Below are 25,609 nucleotides of genomic sequence, written 5' to 3' on the forward strand. Positions count from 1 at the left end.
CAGACAGAGTTGCTGTGACCACTTCCCTGGGGAGTCTCTAGGCCCTTCACCACCTTCACCATCTTCCCAATCACCTCCTTTGGATGCTTTCTGTTAGGTTTACATCTTACATTGCAGTGCCCAGAACTGCACACAGGACTCAGAGGAGGCCACAGAGCAGAGGGGGACAATCCCCTCCCTTGCCTGGCTGGCGGTGCTGTGTCTGGTGTCCCCCAGGACACTCTTGGCCCTTCTTGCTCCAGGACACTGCAAACTCATGCTCAACTTGCCATTGACCAGGACCCCCAGGTCCCTTTTCAGAGCACTGCTCTCCAGCCTCTGATTCCCCAGTCTGCCCATACATCCAGGGTGCCCCATCCCAGGTGCAGAATCTGTCACTTGTCTTTGCTAAGCTTCTTACAAGTGGTTATTGTCCACACCTCTGATTTGTCCAGGTCTCTCTGCCTTCTGAAGAGTCAACAGCTTTTCCAAATTTACTATGATCTGTAAACTTACTTAGAAACACTTCAAGTCTTTCATCCAAGTCGTTAAATGAAGGCATTGAAGAGGACTAGCCTTGAGATGGAGCTCTGCATAACCCCACTAGTGACAAGTGCTAGCGTGATGTAACTCCATTTATTTTAACCCTCTGTGCCAGTTGTTCACCCATTACATTATGTACTTATCCAAGAAATGCCTGTTTTCTCAAGTATGTGAATCCAATATAGGCAACAAATCAAAAAGATATAAGAAGCCTCTCAGTCTGACTGCAGTGCCCCTTACACTTCTTAAGTGATCTGTTTCCAGTTATTACACTTAAATCTCTCATTTAATTAGAAATCAGTATTCTTCATTCTCATGCAAACATGTATGCAGAGATGTTAATCTTCAGTATTCTTTTTTCTCTGAAATTACTGAAGTACATTTGGCATGACAGCCTTGTAGTGTCTGTGTTGGTGGTATCAGCAATAAAAACATTTGTGAATATGGATACTTCTGTTCTCTGCATCTTCAGGATGTGCTTGTTAGGAAGTAATTGCAGACCTTGCACAGGTTTTATCATGCTCTTATTTATTCTCACACAAACTATTGGTATTGAAACATTTGCTGTTCTTTTTTTCCTGTACAATTCTTGTCTGAAAATGCTTACAAGTTTTATCTGTCTTATCTGTGATAATCCCAGGAGGAATGCAGAAACTCCCACCCCGCTGGTCTTCAACATCCTCATGAGGGGAGGCGGAGGGGGCAAGTATGACCTCTTTGCTCTCATGACCACAGACACAGCTTGAGGAAATGGCATGAGGCTGAGTCATGGGAGGTTTAGGCTGGATATCAGAAAAAAGTCTTTCATCCAGGGGATGACTGAGCACTAGAATAGGCTCCCCAAGGAAGTGGCCACAGCACCAACCCTGACAGAGTTCAAGAAGAGTTTGGACAATTCTCTCAGGCCCATGGTGTGACTGGGGGTATCCTGCACAGGGACAGAATTTGCAGTCAATGATCCTGATGGGTCCCTTCCAACTCATCATATTCTGTGATTCTGTGATTCTACATGCCATTGTTTCATCACTCTTTCTGGCCCTTGGCTCCACCATTCTTGGATCTGTATTGACTCAGATACAAAACAAGATGCAAAATATCCTTGTTCAGTCTGTGGACCAGCAGTTAAATTCTTTTCTCAGTAAGTGAGAGATGGGGGCTCAAAGACTTTCAGCCTATGGAAAAAAATCTTAAAACAAGAATCCTATTTGCAGAGAGAATATTTTATCCAATATATTGAAATGCATATATTGTGAGGGTAGAGTTGTGATGCACTGTACTGGATTCAGAATATAGATCTTCAGAAGACTTATAAGGATATTAAGCCAGTTGGAGTTAATCTCATGGTGCCAATAAACAACACTGCTAAAGGGGAAGATTTATTCCTGACTAGTATTTGCACCTGGTACTCAACCCCTAAGGCTAGTCTACCTTTTAAATATAGGTACTGTAGATGAATCTCTTGGTATTAAGCCATAGAATTATACCAAAATCCCATTTTAGGAAAACAAAGTAGGAATTCTGCATATAATTTCTGATGCTTGTTCATCTAGTGACATGCTAAGTTGGTCTCTGCTATCTTTTCATATTGTCTCTGCAGACAGTTTCAAAAAAAATTGATTCAGTGCTGTTTTCTGTGAAACATCCAGTTTAAATTATTTCCAACCTTGATGCTACTGTGATAAAATTCTTTGTTGCTTTTTTGTGGTTTTTGCTTAGAACATGATGCTCCCACATTTGGTGAGGCTTTGCCAAAGCCACATGTGTCTGTTGGCATGTTGGATAGTAGAAAATAGAAAGACACATCAATCAAAAGAATTGAGAAAAGTGACTTATGTTGAAGATTTTCAGTTTGTTTCCATTTTCATTTTGATCTAAGCTAGACCACTTAGTGTAGTGTTCTGGCCCACTGGATTCTGTTTGATCACTTGGACTACATTCAATACATTCTTGTGTGTGCTTGGAGATTTGCTTGTTTGCCAAATGCATCACTGCTGCCTATTAGACCTTGAACTCGTGCTGGGCACAGCAACGTGGCCTGACAGTGCCTGTTGATGAGTGCAATGTACGTGCTGCACATGTATATTAAAGTTAGGTACTTGCTATTTATTCACCCTTGCCTTTCCTTCCCTAATGCATTTCTTACATCATGCAGTGCAATGGAAGCATATGTCCAACTTGTAGCAGCAGTTACAAGAAATCAAGTGAAGCCAGACTGTATTTTTAAATAATGAAAGATACAATAACAATATTATAAACACATTACACAAATCAGTGTTTCAGTAGTATCTCGAATATATCATTCTCTATGACTTTTATGTCTGAAGGCAGTTATGAAGTTTCTTATATTTGTCACACGTTTATTACCTCTGTTATATCTTTTTATTATCACACACCCAATTAACTTAAGAAGTCGGAACAAGGTTGTTGTTTTTTTTTTTAATGAAGAAAAATATGTAAGTAAAAATATTTTCAGTATTAAGAAAATGAAAGTGTTTGTCTATAGCTGTAAAAAAAGGAAATTACTAAAAATTTCACTAGCAATGGCTGTGAAAACATATGTGAGCAAAGCTGAGATTCAGCTCTTTCTAAATTCATACAGTTTCTACTTTTACACAGCCAGAAATACCAAAGATCTAATGCAATCTACTGAAAGAATAATACTCTCTCATGTCATACTAAAAGCAAAGCTGAGTTTTACTTTCATGCAACCATAATCCAAGCTGCAAAACATTTCAAACACGGGGATAAAAGACAATTCCTGTCATGATTAACTTGTTTTTTATGCATAAAACTAGTCATAAAAGGAAGATAAATGAAAAAAAATCTCGGAGACAATATTTTCTAAATCAATATGCAGTAGGAATGAGTACATCACCAAATGGATATTTTTCACAAGCATCATGATGTAGAATTTTAAGGGGAGAGATGAAAGATGGTATCAGTTAGCTGCTCTGAAAATATTTCTGAGAAACTCCTCCCATGTCTGAGAGGTAGCATGAAGCTTATTTGAAAATATAACAAATAGTGGTGCATCCATCTGAAGTCTGAGGTGACATTTTATGATATATAAGATACGATAGCTGGGTATTTCAAGGTTGTTAAGGTCCTTGAAAATGAAGGAAACTGGATTATGCTTGATTCTAAAGAGATTATGAAGTAGAAGTAGCTGATGGAAAAATTTTAAAAGGGAGGGCAAAAGCCAGGAAAAAGTAAATGGATAAGTATAAGTCGGTCAGGACTTATCAGTGGGGGTCAAAACAGGGAGAAAACACTGTTTTAACTGAAAAGCGGTATATAAGTATATAGACAAGGTCTTTAGCTCTGTAATTTGCAAAAAACTACAGCTTAAACAAGTGCAAACAAAAAAAAAAAAAAAAAAAAAAAAAAAAGAAAAAAAATTGGGCTCTGAAGAGCCAGAGTGATATCAAAGACAAAAAATGGCACTTGAAAGTGAGCTGCTGTCCTGGCACTGTATTAGCAGCTCTTCAGAGCCCCTGCCGGGATTGTTACCAAGGGATGATGTAATGGGAGTGACTTTCATTTGTCAAGTAAGAAAGTTGTACTGAAACAATAAGCAGGGAAAGGCTAATTTGACTGTGAATTGTTCTTTTGCATCACATTTTCTATAGAAAAAGGCCCTGGAAGAACAAAAGCAAGGAATTGGAAATGTAGGATGGAAGGAAAAGGAGCACTTGCTGTTCTTTGAAAGGATAATTGTTTTACATAGGTGAAGAGTGACCAGGAAAGGAGAGAGTCAAGAAATAAAAATCATGCAAGTATTCAGGAAGATCTTGATTAATAGCACTGAAGGAAGTTGATCAGTCAAGGAGCATAAAAGGGGTACAATTGGGCTGAATTTGGCTAGGTTTCAAAATAGTAGGAAGAGTATCCTTTTGTCAACTTAATAGCTGATTGCATAGCTTTAATCCCTCTTAAATTCTATTGCTCTTACTGTTTTTAGTAATACACCTTGAATGCATAACTGAAAGGAAATACAGTTGAGTTTTTAGAACTTATTATTAATAGTTTTGTTTTGGTTAACTTTCCATTTCTAAGCTCATTCCCCTCTCAGGATAATTAATTATCACACAATACTTCACAATAAAGCCAGAATTTTTCTTGCATTTTTTTTTTTAATAGGTGTTTGAAAATAGGGATTTGAATTTGGGTCTCTTGATTTCAGGAAAATGCAGTTCAGTTGTACACAATGAAGTTAACCATCATTTTGCATTTTAATTGTTGTATGATTGTATGAAACTTGCATTTTAATATTTTAGAATAATATCCAAAAATTATACAAAAGAGACAGAAAATCCTTTCTGATGCCTTTTGGAGTAGTGGGTCCACAGCAGGCCCACTAATGATGCTACCACTTTCTTTTAAGTTAACAAAATCTCATCTTTAGCAAAAGCACTGGAGGATTGACCTATAACTGACTATTACCTATAGCTAAGTGACTATTCAAGAAGACTATCTGAAACATAAAATGAAATTTTTCAGAAGAATTTTTAGGAAAAAGCAGTCTTTTGGACAAGAAGATCCCACAGAAAAATATACTTCCCTGGCTCTATCAGCTTTTATTTCATATGCAATGCAATAAACGTCCAGAAATAGGCAGAAATCTTTAGAAACAAAACAAAACAAAATAAAGCAATAAAACTTTAATGCACTGCTGAAGTACTAGAAATGCAGAGATACTTTTATAGTACCAGCTCCTAGGGTTTTCTTGTGGGATTTTTTTTTGCATTACCACCAAAACAAAAAGTCACGGTACAATTTTCTGCAGATTTTTATGTGCCTAGAGTGTAATTTTAGTAGAATCTTCAGTAGGACTGATAATCCTCAATTCAATGGTAGTTTGGCATTTCAGATACTGAAGTATCTCTATTAATTATCTTCAGAAGTCTGGTCCATGGTATTTTCCTTGGTTACAGATTTCATAACTGCTGTGTTTGTTAGCTCAAAAACCAACATACTGTAATTTTTCATGCGTCTTTACTACTGAAATACATCCGCTAACCCAGAGTACATATGCTCATTTCTAAATTTTTTTTCCAGAAAAAAAAAAAAAAAACAACTCTGTGGTTCTGCATCTGTTGCCTTTTCATTTCCAGGTAAACATGATTATGAGGCATGCAAATGTTTGAGTACTACGTATGTTGACATCCATCCCTCTCAGACATTGTACAAGCAAAGATTGCTCTTTTAATTTTCCCTTTGGATTCTCTGGTCCAGCGGAAGGTGACTTGGCCCATGGCAGGAGAGTTGGAACTAGGTGATCTTTAAGGTCCTTTCCAACCCACTCCATGCTATGAATTTATTAAAATTCCACTGTAAAATGGCCGGTACTGACCAATTCTATATTCCTTTTTCTATAGAAATATTTACCCCCCCTCCCAATGAAAACCAGCTTGGGAGCAACAGTTCTTCACGTATCACTTCATCTTTCAGCTGTCCCTCCAGCTGGCAATGACTTCTTTTCTGTGCCACTTTGAAGTGCAAATTTTTGATGTTAAAAAGCAACTACAAACGTGCTTCTCAAATGGCAGCTGTTATCTTCTGAGATAAAGTTTGATCCTGGGCAGGCTGTCATGTTCAATTCCAAAACAAAAATCACACTTCTTGGGAAGAAATGCTAAATCTACTAATTGCAGCTAAATACTTGCTGAATGCCAACTCTATTAAACAGTTTCTGTAATTCAGGCACTACTTAGCTGAGTAAAAATCAAGTGCAACAGCATAGATATAACTTGTTAAGGTGGCAATTTCAGGTGAGTTTCCAGAGAGATGTTACAGAGAGAATATTGGATACAACTAGAGTGAATTTCACTGCCTGGTAGAGGTATTGAATCTATTATATTAGAGCTATAAAACGTTTGCAAGAACATAAAATACTGCATTAAATTAGGAAGAAGGACCCTAGGTAAACTTCTAGAAGGAAATATAGAAAAAAAAATCCAAAACAAACCACTGATTTTTTAAGTTCTAAAACAGTTCTAAGAAGTGCAAACAAACATGACAATTCCATCTCCAGAGATTCTTTCATATCTCTTATTTTGTCAAATGCTTTGTCAGGTTCAGCTTTGAGGTTCTAATAACAACTAGTCAATGTGTGGTATTTTTCCTTTTTCCTTAGTTAGTTGCTGTGGACTGGAATGATTGCACTGAAGTGTCTAAGGAACAGAAGAAATGGAAGATTTCCAGATTCCCTGACAGTCAGCTTGTGCTCTCTTTTTTTTTTTTTTTTATTACCATTGTTTTAAAACATTGTTTCTTAATAGACTATGGCAGTTGAACTAAATGGAAATGCAATATGGAGAAAGAGGCCAGCAACAAGCTTCACTCAAAGAGAAGTTTTATATGTGATTTATCTGAGCAGCAAGTATGGCTCAATGCACTACCTGCAATGCTAGTGCAAGTCTATGGATCATTTGTGTCTATTGTTTTAGTCTTCATTATTTTTGAGAACCTCTGTAATAGTGCTCTCACACTGTGATTAACCCTTTCTCCTGCTTGTGCCCTTTCCTGCATTCTAAATAACCCATGGAGAGATAATCAGTGTCCTGATTAGAAGATAAACAGATATATGTATAAGAGTGGGACCAATGTCAGTTGCAATTAAGAAAACCACAAATTGCCATCTCATTTAAAATTTTTGAATTGTTATCTGAAAATTACTCTCCTCAAATAGTCTTTAAATATCACAGAATCACATAGTAGTTGGGGTTGGAAAGGATGTCGGGCAATTATCTATTTCAACTCCCCTGCTAAAGCAGGTTCACCTAGACTAGGTGGCACAAGATCATGACCAAGTAGATTTTAAAAATCTTCAGAGAAAAGTTAGTTTCCATAGTTATTTCTAAAATTTGACCCAAGTGAATTCACTTCATCCATCTATCTATCTATCTATCTATCTATCTATCTATCTATCTATCTATCAAATCTATCTAATATTTGTGAAATTTTACTCTGGCTTCTTTGACATTTTGAAGTCTCAACAACTTTAGCCCTGCAAAGGAGCATTTTATTAATGTTGATTCAGAGTCAGCCACAAATGAAGGTTCAGTTCAGAACTGTGTCACTGTAGCAATAGGTTAGCCCAGTCCCAGGCTTTATCAATCTTCTCTCTTAAGGAAAGGATAGTTATTTGCTTTTATAAACCTGGAAAAGAGACAAAACTCTTGTTAAAGATGCATGCAACAGGGAATACCGTGCATTTTCCCTTTGGTTCACTGGTATTTATTTGTGATATTTTCTTCTGCTGGAAGGATAAAGAATTAAACAAAATTTATTGTGAGATTTTTCTAATGATTTTACCTTAATTTTGCGACGTTTACCTTGAGAAGTATTAGAAATGTTGCACATTGTACTACAATCCTCTGTATATTTCCCCATTTTTTTTCTTATGTAGCTTAAATAGGACATTATAAAAAAGACAAAGAAAAATGAAAAGAAGGAATCTATATCTCGATATAAAGGGTTGCACAGGGTACTTGGGGGTACCAGGGTTATACTGGTACTTGGAAGAAGTGAGAGTAACACTGGAATGTTATGAAAATATGGAAATAAAGGAAGGTCAAAGGAACTGTTTTCGTCTTAGATGGAGTAAAGTCATAGCAAGAGTCATAGCAAAGATCTTTTTTCTGCAGTTAGGCTCTATTTTATCTTACTGCACTATGTATATTTTAATGTTAAAACATTGTCTCAGATGGCTCAGGAATATAAATCCTAAAATTAATCTTTCTGTGATAAAGAGTTGCCAATGATATTATGTATGTATATGTTGAAGGCTGGTCAAATGTTTCACCACCAGGGATGTCTTTTTCCCAGCAGGATTTAAGTAATATTAATAGAGCAAGGTAAATACTTCAGTGTCCTATAATGTGCTCTGGTGAAACTATTTAGGCTGCCAAAGCAATGCTGAATATGTGGGAAATGTGTGCTTTTGAAAGCAATACACAAAAGTAATCAAGAACAATGAATGTCTTTACTTATGTGCAGCTGGGGCATGCGTGAATAAGCATGAGCATTCTGCAAGACCAAGGAGAACTCCTTGTTTTTCTTCTCCCATATCATTGGCTGGCCAGGCTCTGCTCCAGATTGTCAGATTGCATCAAACATTAGAGCTTCAGTAATGGCAAAGTTCTTTAGAAGGATATCTCACCAGACTAACAAAAGAGCCCCTTCTTCAGCAGATTTTTTCTTTGCTGATCAGGAAAATGGATGCCCCTGTAGAACAACTTTCAGGGATTAGCCTAATTGGCAAAGGGAAGAAGTGTGGAAGAGTCAAGATATATCTGATTACTTATTAATAGCAGTAGACAGCAGGAATTCTTGTTTGCAGGACACATTCTCATTCTAGCTAAGAAAAGATTTTTTGGCAAATACGTTTTTCTCTTAAAATATATATTGACATTCTTGTTCTTATAAAATAAAGAAAGATGCCAACATTGCTTTTCAAAACACTTGTCTGGAATATGTTTGAAGTTAAGATAATAGCTGCTTTGCAGGGCTCAGCTGAAACAAACATTGCATTTTTTATTAAGTTTATTCCCTGTGTATATTTATGCATTTATATAGAAGCTAAAAATTTAGTACATCGTAAATACCTGAGCTAGAAATAGTACAGTTTGGAATTAAATCAATACATGTTCATTTTGATCCCACAGGTAAATTAATTAGTTAAGTTCAGGAGTGTATTAAATAATTTTATTTCATACAAAACTAGAAAATATTTATATTTCACATAATAAAATCTACACATTATGAAAATGCTGTAAAAATATCTTATCTATGTTATCAGGTATATAGATGTGGAAATTAGATCTACTTGGTATTATGAACAAATGTGTGGCAATAAAGATCCAATTCAGCTTTTAAATAGATGAGCACTGTCAGAATAAAGGCTATTATTTTATGCTTGATGTTGATATAATATTCGTTGATGTTTACATCTTCTGCATTTATCTAAGGATTGTATACTCAATATAAAATGAAGTTCACAGCAAAATAAGCTCTGAGTACTTCTGCAACAGAGAGGCATTTGAATATTTTACCTCTCTGCTGGAACTTCTTAAAATTCTGTAAGATCAGGATTTTGCTTAAAAGTATAAACATCTTGACCAAAATGGTAAACAAGACAGAGATAAAAAGTCTTAGGGGAAGGAGAGGAAGGAATAAGACAATGATAATGACACCAGCCCTTTTGAGAAATATGATGTCTAGAAATCCCACCTTCATATTCTTCTCTTAAAGGAGGAAAAATGCTTGCGATTATATTAGAAGGTCAGATGATTCAACAGGTAGGTCAGATTTTCACTAATCTTCCTTAAATATTTAAGGCAAATGCATGCAAACATCTATCTGTGTATGCAAACTCACAAATTTATGTTATAGAAATAATTTCATGAGCATTACTTTCTTGGGAGTATGTGTGGTAAACCACATCAGTCCACGTCTAATAACCTGATTATATTTTCCTTGGGTATAACTGCTCATTCAACTGCCAGCTCTTTAAAACACCACACCTCTTTATTTTGCCATCTTTCCTGTCACAAGTGCATTTTTCTGAGTAACTGTCATAAAGACATACATACATACATACATATATATGTATGTGTGTAACCACAGAATATTTTAGGAAGCTATAAGTATTTCATATCAGTATTTCATATCAGTCTTTTAAAACATTGCCTTCATAACAGTAGGAAGATCCCAAATCAAAAACATCTGACTAAGTCTGTAAACAATTTAGTTGCCTGCGAATTTTCAATGTTTTCAAATTGTAGTATTCAGTAATAGTGTCTGTCTTACGTAACACACATAAAAAAAGGTTAGAAAAAGAAATTCAAAGTTAACAGTTACATTAACAAATTATAATAACTTGGAAGAATTTTTCAATATGACGGAAAATGCAGCAATCCATCAAATAAACCAGAATAAATGAGGATCATGGCCTAAAATATAATAAAATTAGATTGATCCTAGTAAAAGTTCAGCTCATACAAAATCTGACATGCAATGATCTGAAAAACAGATAATATCTAATGATATATGTAGTTGGGAAACAGTCATACTGAAACAGTCAATGATTTAAATGGAAGGTCAAATGTACAGAAGTTTATAATGAGATACATTTTCAGTGAAGAAAAACAAAACAAAACAACCAACAATAAGACCGTTACATTCAAAAGTGTGAGAGAACTGTTAAGTGAAAATGCTGCACAAGTCAAAAAGGGATAAATTCCTGTACTATTAAGTATTGATGAAAATCAAGCAACACCAAGGTAAATATAACTTTTGCTTTTTGAATATAACTTTTGCTTTTTAAATATAGCATCAGGATTTGTGCCACCAGGCTTACAAGTATAGTTGAAGAATATATCTTTCTGAGAAACTATAATAGAAGGTGTTCTGGTATATAAGAAAATGCATTTGTCAAATATATCTTTCTGGATAGTCTTCATGTTAGAGAATTTGAAAGGTATATAGTAAAAGTTATGCTTAAACATTAAAAATTGATAATAAAAAGAGGAAAGAAAAAATAAAGGAGAAGATTCAAAAATATATTCTTTGGTATTTGATGAAGATTTTAGCCTGCTAAAATGTTTCCTAAGTTTGTGTGGTCAGAATGTTTTCTTTGGAAAAGAAAAAGGACTCTCTGAATTTAAATGACACAACTGCATTGCTTCTGCAATAAACACAGAAGGTTCAGAGCTTACAGTTTGGAATCCATTAGAAATGTTTAAATATTTCACCTTGAAACATCTGTATTAATTCTCTTCCTCCTCTCCCCCTTCTTCCCAAATGCATTAAAAATTCAAGAAGTTTGAAAGCAGTATTCTTGTGGCTGTGCAAAAGCTTTTATTGGCAGCTTTTGTATTTTCTATTTAGCAAATGGATTTTTAAAATCTTAATGAACTCTTGATTTGTGACCCACCGCATTTTTTTCTGCTAATGAAACAAACCATCTGGACAACACTTCTGTGGGTTTATTTGTATTTATTTAAATTAACAGCAGTGTATGTCATTTTCAACCATAACAAACTCTTTCCATTCAGGTGAATTCTCTGAAGTCTTTAAATTTTATGGCTTGAAGCATTAAAGCTATAGTGAGCGCGTTGAAACAATTACACTGAAGTAAAGATGATCATAAAACCAAGACTGTGTGCCTCTCATGTGAAAAGCACTCCTGGAAAGAGAAGAAGAAAGAAGGATATGAAAGAGGAGAAGAGAGAAAGAGAGAAAGAGAGAAAGAGAGAAAGAGAGAAAGAGAGAAAGAGAGAAAGAGAGAAAGAGAGAAAGAGAAAGAGAGAAAGAGAAAGAGAAAGAGAAAGAGAAAGATGCTGGCCAAGGCAGATGGGGACCAAAATATGCTACTAAATGCAACTGAGAGGAGTACAATTTGGGAATACTTTGATGACTTTTTACTTAGAATGAGGGTACTGACACAGAACTGGTAACGTAGTGCTGTGGGTACTTCTATCCTTTATTTAATCTTCAGTCGTGCCACATTCTGAAAGTTTTCTATATGTTAAGCACAGGGATTTAGTACCCCCTTTCATGTTGTGTTGATTTAAAAAAGACAAATGTGTGCCAAGGAAGGGGGAAACCTTCCTTAGGTGAAAAGACAACAGCTCTCTCCAAATTATCATGACTTCAAAAATGGCTCTTCCAGGCAAAAGTATGGGAAAAGGAAAAGCAGTTCTTTACTAGACTATATGTGTCTATGTAACAGGACAAAACAAACAACAAAACAAACGAACAACAATAACAAAACAAAAACAAAAACAAAAAAACAAAAAAACAACAAAAAAAAAAACAAACAAAAAAAAAACACAAAAAAAACCCCAAACAAAAAACAAAGACCAAAAACAAAACAAAACAAAACAAAAAACAAAACAAAACAAAACAAAAAACAACCAAAAAATACTTGAAGTTTCCCACCCGTCAAGCAGTCCACAGCTGGCAGGAGGCGCTGTTGGCTCAGGCGAGGCACAGAGGCTGTGATGATTCCCTCGCTGTTTCAGGAATAGTTATTCTTAAAAGGGAGCAGGTAGAACACCTACCAACGTGGTAGGGTTAAGCTCCACTCTTGTGCAAATGAGCAGCAGCCAAATGAGCACAGTGGGATTAGTTCACAGAGTCTGAGTTTGGCTCTAAGACAATAGTTTGTTTAGACAGGCTACAGAAAATTCTAATTACTACATCCAGAATATCACTCAATTCTTCTGTTAATTCAAGCCTCTGAACATTGAAAAATTCACTTATCACTAATCAAGTTACTTTTCCAAAAGAGATAGTGTTCAAATGTTGATCTGTGTTCACAGTTCAAATTGTTTCCTAGGCTTTCTGATGCATTTTGTGGCTCGATCAAAGGCCATTATAAAAAAACAAACTGCCTTAAATGACAGATACAACAAATTTCTTAAAAAAATAGTATTTAGGTACTGAGATTCCTGAGTTTCTAAAGGCAAGGCTTCACTTAACAGACTGGTATCTATTATCAGTCCTGCATTTTGCTGGTTACTTTAACAACTGTTGTTGAAAATGCCCATAAGTCTACGTTTTGAAACAAGATTAAAATAATTTACTTACTTTTAGTTTAACAAAAAAAAAAAAAAAAAAAATGGACCATTCAAAATAATTTTTCCTCTACAGAAGGCAAATTAATTGCAGAAAAAGAATAATTAGATACTTTGAACCATCTTCCTGATATCTTTTATTTTTATTGTAGTCTGCACCCAATAATTAAAGGTAGTCCTTCTTTGGCTAGAAAGGTGTTAGATTAGAAAGACCAATTCAAGGCTATAGATTCCAAGTGTTGGAAAGCTGCTTTCTTTGAGCTTGCAGTGGGGTATCACATTTTCTCACAGAATTTCCAGTATATGTTCATACATTTCTATGCTGGCTTTTTAGAGCCATCTGCTAGCCAGATCAGATGTAAGGAGACTATTTTGAATTTCTACCCTTGATACTCCTATCTCCCTTGCAGCATAGGTTAAAACTATGAATTTTCTAGATACCAAGAAGTTAGGCACTGACCATTGACAGTGATTTTTTAGTTTTTCTCTTTCTTCCTCTGCAGCCCTATTTAATATTCAATCAATAAAAAATAAGTTTTTTGGCAGAAGTACTTTGTTAGTTTGGTAATGAAAATAACAATTTCTTCAGGATTACTAAATATATATGATTCATTTATACAAATAAATGAAACCACCATATGCATAAAGCTAATATTTCGTACTGTGTTCCCTAGTGTAGTCACTACTTCGTGCTTCAAATTAACAACCTTTCACATAGTTACTGCCAATATGCTCAGGGGTTTAAAATTAAAATGTTTTTATAAACATGGAACTAGCAGAAATGCTGTCTTGAAGTAGCAATAGATTAAAAAAATTAATATACTGAATCCTAATTTCATGTCCATGACTCCCTTTTTTTTTTTTTTTGTGGTTTTAATTAGTTGATTTGACTTTGGTTGATCTTGTCTTTGCACTGAGAATAATGTAATATAATATAATATAATATAATATAATATAATATAATATAATATAATAATATAAATAAAGTTTGATGGCTGGACTGATTCTGATTTTTTGCTAACTATAACCCACTCTGCTTTCCCACAGGCATATGTATTCTAATGATGGGAAGATTTCCTATCCCACATGAATTCATATCAGAAGCCTTTCTCCAGGGAAGATGGGATGCTGAATGATCTTCAAGCTAAAATGAACTGCAAATGTTGAGGAAAGCATGCCAAACTTTTAAGACTACAGCAAGAGAATGAGACTTACTCATAAAAACCCAATCTGAGATTTTGGACATTTAGAGTCTTCCTTTAGGGAGAAGCCATCATAGACTTCGAAAATGTGAGTGTGTATGAGTAAGAAATACAAACTCTGATATAGTCAAATTAAGTTGCTTATCCTTATAAATTCCTGAATCATCTTTACTACTCAAATTCAGACTCTTTTTGAGCTCAAAGCTCAAAACTTTTACAGTATTTCTGATACTTGAAACAGTCTTGAATGTAAAAGAATTACTTGGTGCAATCAATGATTATTTTGCTGTGTATTTTCTCTGACTTGAGAATGGATGAGGAAGTGCACTGAAGCTACTGCTTCATATACCTTGTTGCACAAAACATATTGTTTCAGGAATAAAGACCGGTGTATTATGTGGATACCATCAGATTTTTGTACTGGGTCAGAACATACAGAGTCCTGCTTTCCTTGTTACTCAAGAAGGGACCTTCAACAGGGCATGCCTTATCTCTGGAATCATCATCCCTTTGCTCCACCCTAGCAGTGTCCCAGTCCAGGTTGGACAGGGCACTGGGAAATGTGGTCCAGGAGAGGTCCACCTCACCTCTCACACACCCAGTGAGAGGTGTCCCTGCCCATGGCAGGGGGAGTTGGAACGAGGTGATCTTTAAGATCCCTTCCAATCCAAACCATTGTGTGATTCTATAATTCTATGACTCAAGGTAAGACTCTGAGGGTAGGTATGGTTCCTGGCTCTACCTATGGTTCTGAACTAATGGGCATTCAGAAGAGAGTATACTTTTCCTTTTATTAACTCAAAGTAGATATGGGTTGAAGTGGCTGTAAAACAGCATCACAGCAGACTAATGATGACGAGCTGTTTTACAATCTGTATGATCTTTAGCTGCAATTCTAAATTGGAATAGGAATTAGAGAGGAGAAACAAGAGCTCTGACACATAATCAATCATTTTATTCATGGTTTACAAATGTGTATACATGTTATACATTCTTGCATCACAAAAAAAAAAAAAAAAAAACAACTATTCTTAGTGAGAAAAAGACTGCAGTTCAAATGAAGAAGCCATCATGTTTCCTGGCTAAGATATTGGGCTACAACTGCAGCAGATCAATAATAAAGTTTCAAAAAATGAAAATTCTTGGTTTCTATCTCTTACTATTCTTCACAGATAAAAACTGCCGATTAAGAGTTTGACCTAACCTTTCTTACCCATGTGTAAGAAATGAATATTTAAAGACAAAGACTCCTCAGGTAAAAGGTGCTACAAATTGTCTGGGTCACGAGCACCTTGAATCAAATGCAATCATATACAGACATGAAGATAGACCTTAAAAGACTGTATTTCCTGAGCATTCTGCCCTTTTGGTGTGAGGGTGAGGTTGTCAGAAAGCTATAACCCAGCACACTCACTCAAGTGTCTGTGTTTTGCTCTTCATTGCTGACTTCCATCAGCTGAAACATCACATGCTTGCCCAGAATACTGCTACAGTTATGTAGAGCTTTTCAGGAAACATCACTTCACACAGATGTTTAACCTCCAAGCCCTGAAGGGATAGCTCTGCCAGTTGCCAGGCTTGTCAATTAATTTTACATTGACAATCATGCTAATATAGTTTGACATAGACAAGTTTTGCAGCCAGCCAGCTACATTAGATAAACAAGGTAGATGACTCCCGTTCACTGCAAGATACATCTGAACACTTGGCACACCACAGCATATGTCTCATAGGTAACACTGCCCTGTTTCATATCAACTACCATCCCAGATGATCATAACTGCTAGTAACATTTTTTTTTTTTGCTCACCTGAACAGTCTTCCCATTTCTTTTGTGGTCATGTTACCACAAATGTGTTCAGGAAATACGAATATGAAATATTCAAATATATATATGAAATATAAAGTATATCTGAATAGTTGGCTTACAATATGAACTACCAAGCAAGATGAGTACTGCTGAGATACCCCTGAAATAAGTTTATTTAAGCTGAGGCACCTCATTCAAATTATGTCAGCAAACTGGAAGTAGCTTTGAGAAAAAGAACAAATATTTAGGGTTTGGAAGGAATTATTTCCAAGAGTACCTTAAATAGGCTGGATATGTACATCTGGCACACGAATGAGGAAGGTGTGATGAAGATATGTTAATTGGCTAGAGTTACCTAAAAAAAAAGCAAATACAACAGTAGCTGCAGCATGAGCGAATGGAAGTAGATACTAGGTTAGAGTAAGTAAGCTGCACCAGATTAAAAAAAAATATTTTACACAAAAGAGAAACTGTGGACCAGTTGACCCAAGATAAATAAATTGATATCAAGTACAATATTTAGACAAAGAGTGAATACAGCTTCAATCTGGAATCAATCATATATTGGCCAGTGAGTACCTTTAAAGGCCTATGTCCTTGCCTCTATCTTCAAATTCTGTGAGAATTACTGAGAATTATTGGTTTGGAGTTTGAATGAGATTGAAAACTGCAGGATAAAAAGAACTGTTGGAGGTTTTTGGTTTTTCTGTTTTCTCCTTTGTCTTGCCTTATGAAACTGAATTAATTCTAAGCAAAATTATCACTTTCAGAAAATATTTGAGCATACAAAATGGTTTAATTTCCCTTAAGATGTTAAAAAACTATGAGTATAGGGAAATGAGAAATACTTTCCTTTTGTGAGACTGCAGAAAAAAATTCTGAAATTTTAAAACTGAAAATATAAATGAGCCTAGTGTAAAGACTATGAATTCAAACATTAGTCCTTGATGCTTTCAATCAAAGGTATACCTTTATGACAGCCTGATTTTGTCCTAGTTTTTCATGGTCATGTAGTGCAGCTGAGGGTGTAAATTACAGTATCTTTATATCTATATACTGATCATTATGGGAAAAAAAAAAAAAAGAAATATGACAGGATGGCACAAAGCCTGGGCTAGTATTGTATGTTCTGCATGCAAGAAAACCTTTATTTCTGCCTGGGCAGACTGCTGTAATCCCTAACCATGGGGACAATCACTCCATAAGTGTCTTAAAACATCTGTATTTCATGCTGTAAAACAAAAACAGAAATGATTTTTTTTTTAATCATTTTACAGCAAGTAGTAAAGTCAGAACTATAATGTAAGCAAGTGGCCCTTTGGCCAGTGGTTAAACAATTGAGGATTGCATCAGTACTGGATGAACATTGACAATGATAACAAGGCAGTTACTTACAAAAAAAGAGACTATAAACAAAACCATAGATGCTTCTAATGAAAATACTGTTGATATGTGCAAATATATCTGCCCCATCTTATGTTAGAGCACAGACTCCCAAGACAGAGACTGTAGCTCTGTTCAACTCTTATGCATGGTTTAATCCAGGTGACAAAGTCTTTTGTAGCCCGTTGTCTACAATGTTGAGCAACTGAAAAACTGCTGAAACGTTTACTGTCTCCGTAGTTCTCAGTTGTGATAATGACAGCCCCAACTTTTTTAACTTTTCAATTACCCAAGATAATGAATGATGTCAAAACCCTCATCTACAACATGTTCCTGAGCTGCAGATTGAGGCCATTTATTTATCACAATGCAGTTCTAGTCTTTATCTCATTTGTTATTGTGATGGTGATGATAACAACAAAAACAGCAACAACAAATTTAAAATAAACATTCTTTCTTGTTATTCTATTTTAGAAGAGCATTTATCTAAGTCAAACTATTCTGCAGATTTGGCCGATTAAAGAATTGGGCTATATCTCAGCTGTCAGAAAAATTATACAGAGAGCTTAAACTGTCCACAAGCTTTCTTAGAAATCTTAATATATTAATTAGAAACTATTTTAAATTTATTTAAATAAATAATGCTTTGTATGAGAATTGTTTGCAAAACATTATATATAAATATTATTGTTTTTCACTATGTTTGTGCTAGGCAATGCTAAAGATATGGGAGAAAAATTAGACAAATTCACAAACAAAAATTAAAAATTTTGTCTTAGGAAATGATGCCATGAACTTTTCTGAAAAAGTGACAATGATGTTTGGAGAAAATCAATTAGTCACTATTTTAGTATAGATAGAGAGGGACAAATGTGATTGTGTTGTAGACATTAAAAGACATAGATACCCCAGCTACACAAGGGCAAGAGAAGAAGTTTGCTGACCAGCAGTGATGAATGGGTTTGGAGAAGATGTTATGTAATTGTTTTGTGACAGATCCTTTAGAAGAGTAGAAGAATGAATAGAAATTTCTATTATTTCTGGAAAATAATAGATGGTCAGAGGTGAGGCTGGAGTTAAGATGAAATAAGTCAGACATTACAACCCATGCACCTGAAAAAGAAAGCAGAATAGCAGTCACTATGAGATACAATAATTTTTTAATTGATCAATTAAATAAGAATTTATTATATAACAAGATAATATTTTTTCTACTCACTGATTTGTTTGCTTATATTTATATACAGTTGGGAATATTGGGCTTTCATTTACTTCGATATTCAAAGAGCAAAATAAACTATAAAGGTATATAAGAATCTGCATGTTTGTTGATTAGTTGTGCAACTTTCAAATATTTGTGGTTGAAGGCATTATTCAAGAATATTCTTTTAGGTACAATGCATTAGACAGGACAGTTTTGTAATGTAAACACATAAAAAATTATATGCAGTCAATTAAAATAAACACACTTGGAATATAAATGCACCATTGGATGTTACTTCCTCATCAACGCTGTCCCAGCTATCCATTTGGGAGTCCATTACAATATTCAGTCTTCTCTCATGGCTAAGAAAAAAAGCTAAATATTTGTAGTTCAGACCCTCAGACAACGCATAGGATTTCCATGCACTAACCAGTAGTGAGCTCTGAGGAGCTTTAAAGTATTCTCTGTCCCTTGTAAAGAAAGGTAGAATTTGTTGCACACTTGTGGATTTCTGCCATCTTTTTCAGGGAAGAGAGAAGCTAGGAATGAATTGATGAGAAGGAAGTAATAAAAGTGAAATGTTTGTTAAGGAAGCTCGGTTTTCCTTTTGTGCTTCTGTTTTTAGGAGCAAGCTTCCTTCCATGTCTAAGAAACTAAACATTAGAATTCAAAACTTTCCCTCCTGGGATCACTTTCCTTCTCTCTTTTATTCTTGTCCTCGTACTGGCAGTGAATTTGAAAACCTCTGCCAGACAGATCTTTAAAACTCTCATCATTCTTAAAAAGGAATCCAGTGTTGGCAAGTTCTGACACTGGACAAACACGTCAACAAACATTGAGAAAGTGCTGCCTCCAAGCAGCAGAGCATGCTAGGGCTGTGTTTACTCAAGCTTGTCGCTACCAGGCTTCATTAAGAGTGATGACATTTTTAAACACCATCTCTGTGGTACTATGTGATACAATTCAAATCTAGCAGGCACACAAAGGCCTTTGTCTCTGCTCAAGACTTGTACCAACTTCTGCTGTTAAGGATATGACAACATTTTCTGGCTGAAGGAAAAAGACTGCAAGGAACTGATCCTAAACTAAACCAAGTGAATAGAAAAGTTCTCTTTTCATACTGGTGGGGTTAGATTTAAGTGTTGTACATCTCCTTGCCTGCACACAGAAAAATCTGAAGTTGATATACAGAAGGCACAGAGAGACATTATTTAATTCTAGAGTATGGATGTGACCACTAAAATTATTGCATTGCTCCTACTGTTAACCAGAAGGGTACTTACTGAATCTGAGCCTTCCTTTTCAAAACAAAGAAACCCATCTTTGTCCTGCAACACCATTTGCCATATTCTTGTTCAGCACAAGCACTGCTTTACATGTTTTTCCTGTCATCTTATTGGTAGAAATTCTTATATATTAAGATAGAAATGAAGGTCATGATCATTTCCATTCAACTTTAAGATTATATATGCCCAGTATTTTCATATTGAAATGTCTAAAATGTGCATATATGTTGAGCAGCAAGTTGATAGATTCATCCACTAAATGCACACTCAAAGAGACACTTTTAAAGAAGGAACTAAACTGTAAGAAGGATGGTGATGACTCGCTTTTTCTCTGGAGAAGGGGACTAGACTTTAAGCTATGGTAGGGACCAAGGTGAAATTAATACAATTCCACAAAGAATAGAATAGAATAGAATAGAATAGAATAGAATAGAATAGAATAGAATAGAATAGAATAGAATAGAATAGAATATTTCAGTTGGCAGGGACTTATAAGAATCATCTAATTATCTGCCTGACCAATTCAGAGCGGATCAAAAGTTAAAGCACTGTTGTTAAGGGCCTTGGCCAGATACCTCTTAAGCACTGACAGGCCTTGTTCACCTTTCTAGGAAGTGTTTGATCCCCTGTTGCAGCATTTGACTTCTAAATGTCCAGATGTTAGAGTCTGAACATTCCATGATACTGCTTTGAACCATTCACACAAGTCCTATCATTGGATCCCAGAGAGAAGAGGTCAGCACCTCCCTCTTCACTCCTCACAAAGCTGTAGAGAGCAATGAGGTCACCCCTCAGCCTCCTTTTTTCCAAACTAGACAAATCCAAAGTCATTAACTGCTCCTTATAGGACATTCCTTCCAGCTCTGTCACCAGATTTTTTGTCCTCTGGACACATACAAAGAGTTTCCCATCATCACACTGAGCTGCTGCCAGCCAGCACCCCAGATCCCTCTCTGATGGGCTGATATCCATCCACTCTTTTTCCAATTCATACTTATGTCCAGCTTAACAGAATAGAGACTATAATAATTATTACTGTATAATATATAAATATAAATATATCATATATGAAATATAAAAGATGCTATTCATAATTTATAAAAATGCATAAAATATGTGTACCTACACTGTGTGTGCAGTTCTACCTGTTACTACATTATCTGCAAGGAATCAATATGCAGGCTTCCATTTACTGGGCTTTGTGAGTAGAATTCTTAAAAAATACAGAGGTCTTTTTTTTCTGAGCAGCTTTATTACTACAGTTCAAAAATGTTTTCAAGTAAGGGTTTTAAAATAGCTGGAAAAGTTGGAAAAACACTTTCTAAAAGTGAATTACAGAATTTATTACAAGCCCAGAGAAAACAAGTACATTTACAATGTGGAAATTACATAGGCTGGTGTTTTCACACATATGTGCCTCTGGATAAGAGCTTTAATTCCTATTTAGGCACTAAACCAGAACAAGCATGTTTTCAATAGAAGCAAATTATAGCAAGGCAATTATATTGGAAAACACACCAAGATAAAACTCTCCAGCAAACATACATTGCATAAAAATAAAAATAGCATTCAATGGCATTTGGATTGATATGTACTGATTCTCTTTGAAAATGTAAAGATACATCTAAATCCCTAACTTCAGAATTCAGGTATGACTCTCAGAAATGCCTTTACCTTGACAAGTATATTTGACTAGATCTTTACTCAGAAAAGCATAAACTTACATGCTGCTTATTTTCAAATGTATATAAGTGTAATTTATATGGTTTGTTACTGACTGATGACTAAAATGCTTAAGCTAAGATACTTGTAATGGAAAATCGATTACAAGAGCATGGTTACATGAAGCAACACCATTTTCCTATTGAAACATTTCTTCCAAAAGCATGCAGATTGCTTGCTAACAGTTAGGAAAGAATTTTAAAAACTTCGCCTTATGTAATTTTTGCAAAGAATTTGGCTTTGCCCAGATTTCAGTAGGACCAGTGTTCGAATTTTGATGTTACATGAAACATCATCAACGTTGGAGATTTTTGCCAAACTGATACAATAAAACTTTATCTACTATTTGGCAATTATGTCCTTACTTTGCAAAGGCATTTTGGTGTTGTTGGCTTTTTTTTTCTGTTTGTGGGAGGGGGATGTGTTCGGTCTTGGTTTTCTTCCTAAGTACCCAGGATTTAGTTTTGTAAGCTTGTCATTCACTGATGGGATTTACTCCAGTTCTACATTGGCAATTGCTTTCATTGTTTCATTGTTTTTTCTTTCTATATGAAAACAACAGTAGTCAAATGTACCTATTTCTAAAAATGCATTGGAAAGAAACAGCAGGGGGAGGAAAGAAAATCTATAGATATTTAGGGACACAGTAACAGTGTAACTACCAGCAACAATGAAAACTTTATAGGGCTGCACTTTATTAACTCTGTCCATTTCAAGCTACTAATAATTAGCTGAGCTCAAAATGATTGCTTAGCATTCAGCAGGGAAGGTAGCATTTCTCCAGAAGGGACTTTGTTATTGGAGACTGTTTTTACAAATGCATAGTTTCCTTAATTCCAGTATAATGATCTTTCCTGACTTAGTTATTGTTGTTTTAAGTGGCTAAAATAAGCACTCTTGTTCATATACTTTCAAATGAAAACATGAATGTTCATGGCTTTATATTACTGAAGCTTTCCCTTATTGCCCCTACACACCCCCTTTTCCTTCAGACTGCAGTCTCTAGGTACTTTGATAGTTTATGCTTTCTTCTCAGAGTGAGGTGTTGTAGTAAAAAGGTTCCTTTGGCAGCTACCAAAATATGTCACACTGACTGTAACCTTTAAAAAAGGAAATGCTCCATGGAGCTTTGATTGTATAAACAGCATATTCTGTCCTGAAAATGAGGACACTGTCAAAGGAGAAATTATAGGTAAGAATGTATATATTTTTATTACTTTTTACTTTATTTTGATACTTAGAGGTGCCTCTTTAAAAATCCTGTGCTGTGCACTCATATTGCTAAGATAAATTACTACTTTTTCCATGTGTAATGTTATTGTGAGCAGAAGTGTAAGAGACATTGGTTATTGTTTTGAACTCGATTGTTTTCTATGTTGGCTGAAGTCAGAGCAGAACAGCTATTCTACAGGGGCTGCAAGGAAGTGGAGGTCTGTGCAAACACACCATTGTCATTGCATGAGGACAGGGAATCTGAACAGAATGGAACGAGATACACACAAGAAGGCCTTAGTTATATTCACTGTTTGCTAAAATTTGGGTTACATCTATGAAAAACATTGGAAACATAACCAAGAGATTACCAAACTGTGAAAATCCTTCACAGGGTCATATCTCAAGTCTTCCTGCTGATGCTGCAGCTTAAATCCTGCAATACAGATCTTGGATCAAATTTGCATGGGTAAGAATTTTGTTAAATTACAGAGTGGTTTAATTTAAGAAGAGAAAAATGGACACATTGGCCTGGATGCCTCTGAGGAAGAACCCTGAACAAAGGAAACCCTGGGATTTTATACTCTCACTCTCTTAAGCGCGTGCTGGGACCCTCATCTCCTCTCGCGTCTCTGAGCGTGTCCCTCACCTGGCTGGGCCATGGGTCCTGGGGCCTTTTGTTATCCACAGGTCAGCAGTTCATGGGCTCTTGCCTTGGGCTCTCCTCACCCAGAGCTCAACCTGCAGCTCACACTCCAGCTGTACCCTGAGCTACCTTCACCGAATGGATTCCTCAAAATTTGGTCAATGTCATATAGAGGCTATGGCATAATCTACATTTTTAAATTGACCATTCTGACATTGTGAACTAAGTCTGTTTTGCAGTTTTAAAGACAGCAACTAAAATTATACCATTCAATAATGAATCAGTTCTTAATCATTACATTTGCAGAATTGTAGTTTGGTGGCAAATAATTGAAAATTAGTGGAAGTGAGAGCGAAAAATATCCATATTGGAAGAGGTTTTTAAATGCTTTAATTTCTATAGAGTAGTGGCATAGGGAAAGGGAAAAATCAGTCGATATTTTTCAGTTATATGTGATGTCATTTTTTTCTACAGCACAGTACCCTGCCACTTCACTGTGGCAATACCAGGTTACTGACTTTCTTTTTTTTTTTCTTTTTTTTTTCTTTTTTTTTTTCTTTTTTTTTTTTCTTTTTTTTATTTTTTATTTTTAATCGATGGTAACACAAAGAAGCAAAATCAGAGTACTTTCTAGAAAAATGAAGGTCAGGTTTGACCAGGTGCTTCAGAAATTTTAATCCAATATATTGTCAGGCATAACTTTTCCACTTTGAATATGACATTGGGTTTAAAATGGATCATCTCAAAATTTGAATTTGGATTGGATTTCATTTTGAAATTAGGAGTTCTAGCCACAGCTTACAATCCTATAAACCATTAGACTAAACTCCACTTCTTACTAATACATTCCAAGCCTGCAGCCTTTTTTTTTTTCTGTAATGTATACAGTATTACAGTCAACTGCCATTTAGCCCACTTCCAGTATGTTAGTTTTCCTATCATCTCCTTTGTTGTCTTGAGAACTGACACCCATTCTCTATTTGCCAAACATGATTTACAGTTTCCAGCGGTTCTCTACCTTTATCATCAATTTTTTATCACTGGATCACAGCTGAACCCAAGGGAGGAAGTTGTTATATGCAACTGAAATAGATACTAGCTCTGCATTTTCAAAGAACAATGTTGTACAAATGAAAGTTCTGCCCTGCAAATAATGACTAAAAAAACCCAAACAACCCAAACCAATCAAAAAACAAACCAAAAACTCATACAGGAAAAGTCTTTACAATTCAGAAGGGATCTGAACTGTTGTGTGTAGTTAACCTGTGTGAAGCATACCATTAGCAGCACATTTTCTTAATCAACATAGTGTGGTTGCTTTCAGAATGTAGGAATTGTTATTATTTCCAGCATAGAAATTCACTCCTTTAGGTTTTTTCTGAATAGTGTCAGTGACCTTAAGATGTATTCATCTGAATAAGATATGCACATGCATAATATATGATTTCATTTTCCTTATATTGCTTAAAAGATTTCCCAAAAGCCAGGTAAATGAGTATATATATTTTGAAAAGCATATACCAACAATAATAGCTGATTCTCTCACTTCTATTAACTGAGTTCTCCAAACAGTTTTTATGTATTAATTAATACTCATACATAGTCTGTGACATTAGGCAGTGTTATTAGTTCTGGTTTATATCAAGGATCTGACGCTTAAGGAAAAGGAGGGTTAGGAAAAGTAATTTTTTTAGTAAAAAATACTACATTAAAATAAGAAATTACCTGAAATGATTATACCATTTCCTTTCCACTTTGACTTTATAATAAGCAGTCAATCCATTGTATATAATTTGCTAAGCTCTATATTCATGTTTTTTTAAGAAAGAAAAGAATGCGATTGCCTGGGTAAAATGTCTGGCCTGCTGGAATAAGGGGAAGGGGAGAATGGCTGTCATCTGTGACTGTGATCTGTGACTAGGGTCTGTGACCCAAAAATAGGAAACAGTTACTCCTAGTAAAGTATGGGAGGAAAAGAAGCTAGTCCTCATCTTCCTCATACTTTGTAAATCCATCCTGGCTGGAGCAGACTGTGAGA

Source organism: Vidua macroura, chromosome 6 (assembly GCF_024509145.1).
Source record: "Vidua macroura isolate BioBank_ID:100142 chromosome 6, ASM2450914v1, whole genome shotgun sequence".
Classification (NCBI taxonomy): Eukaryota; Metazoa; Chordata; class Aves; order Passeriformes; family Viduidae; genus Vidua; species Vidua macroura.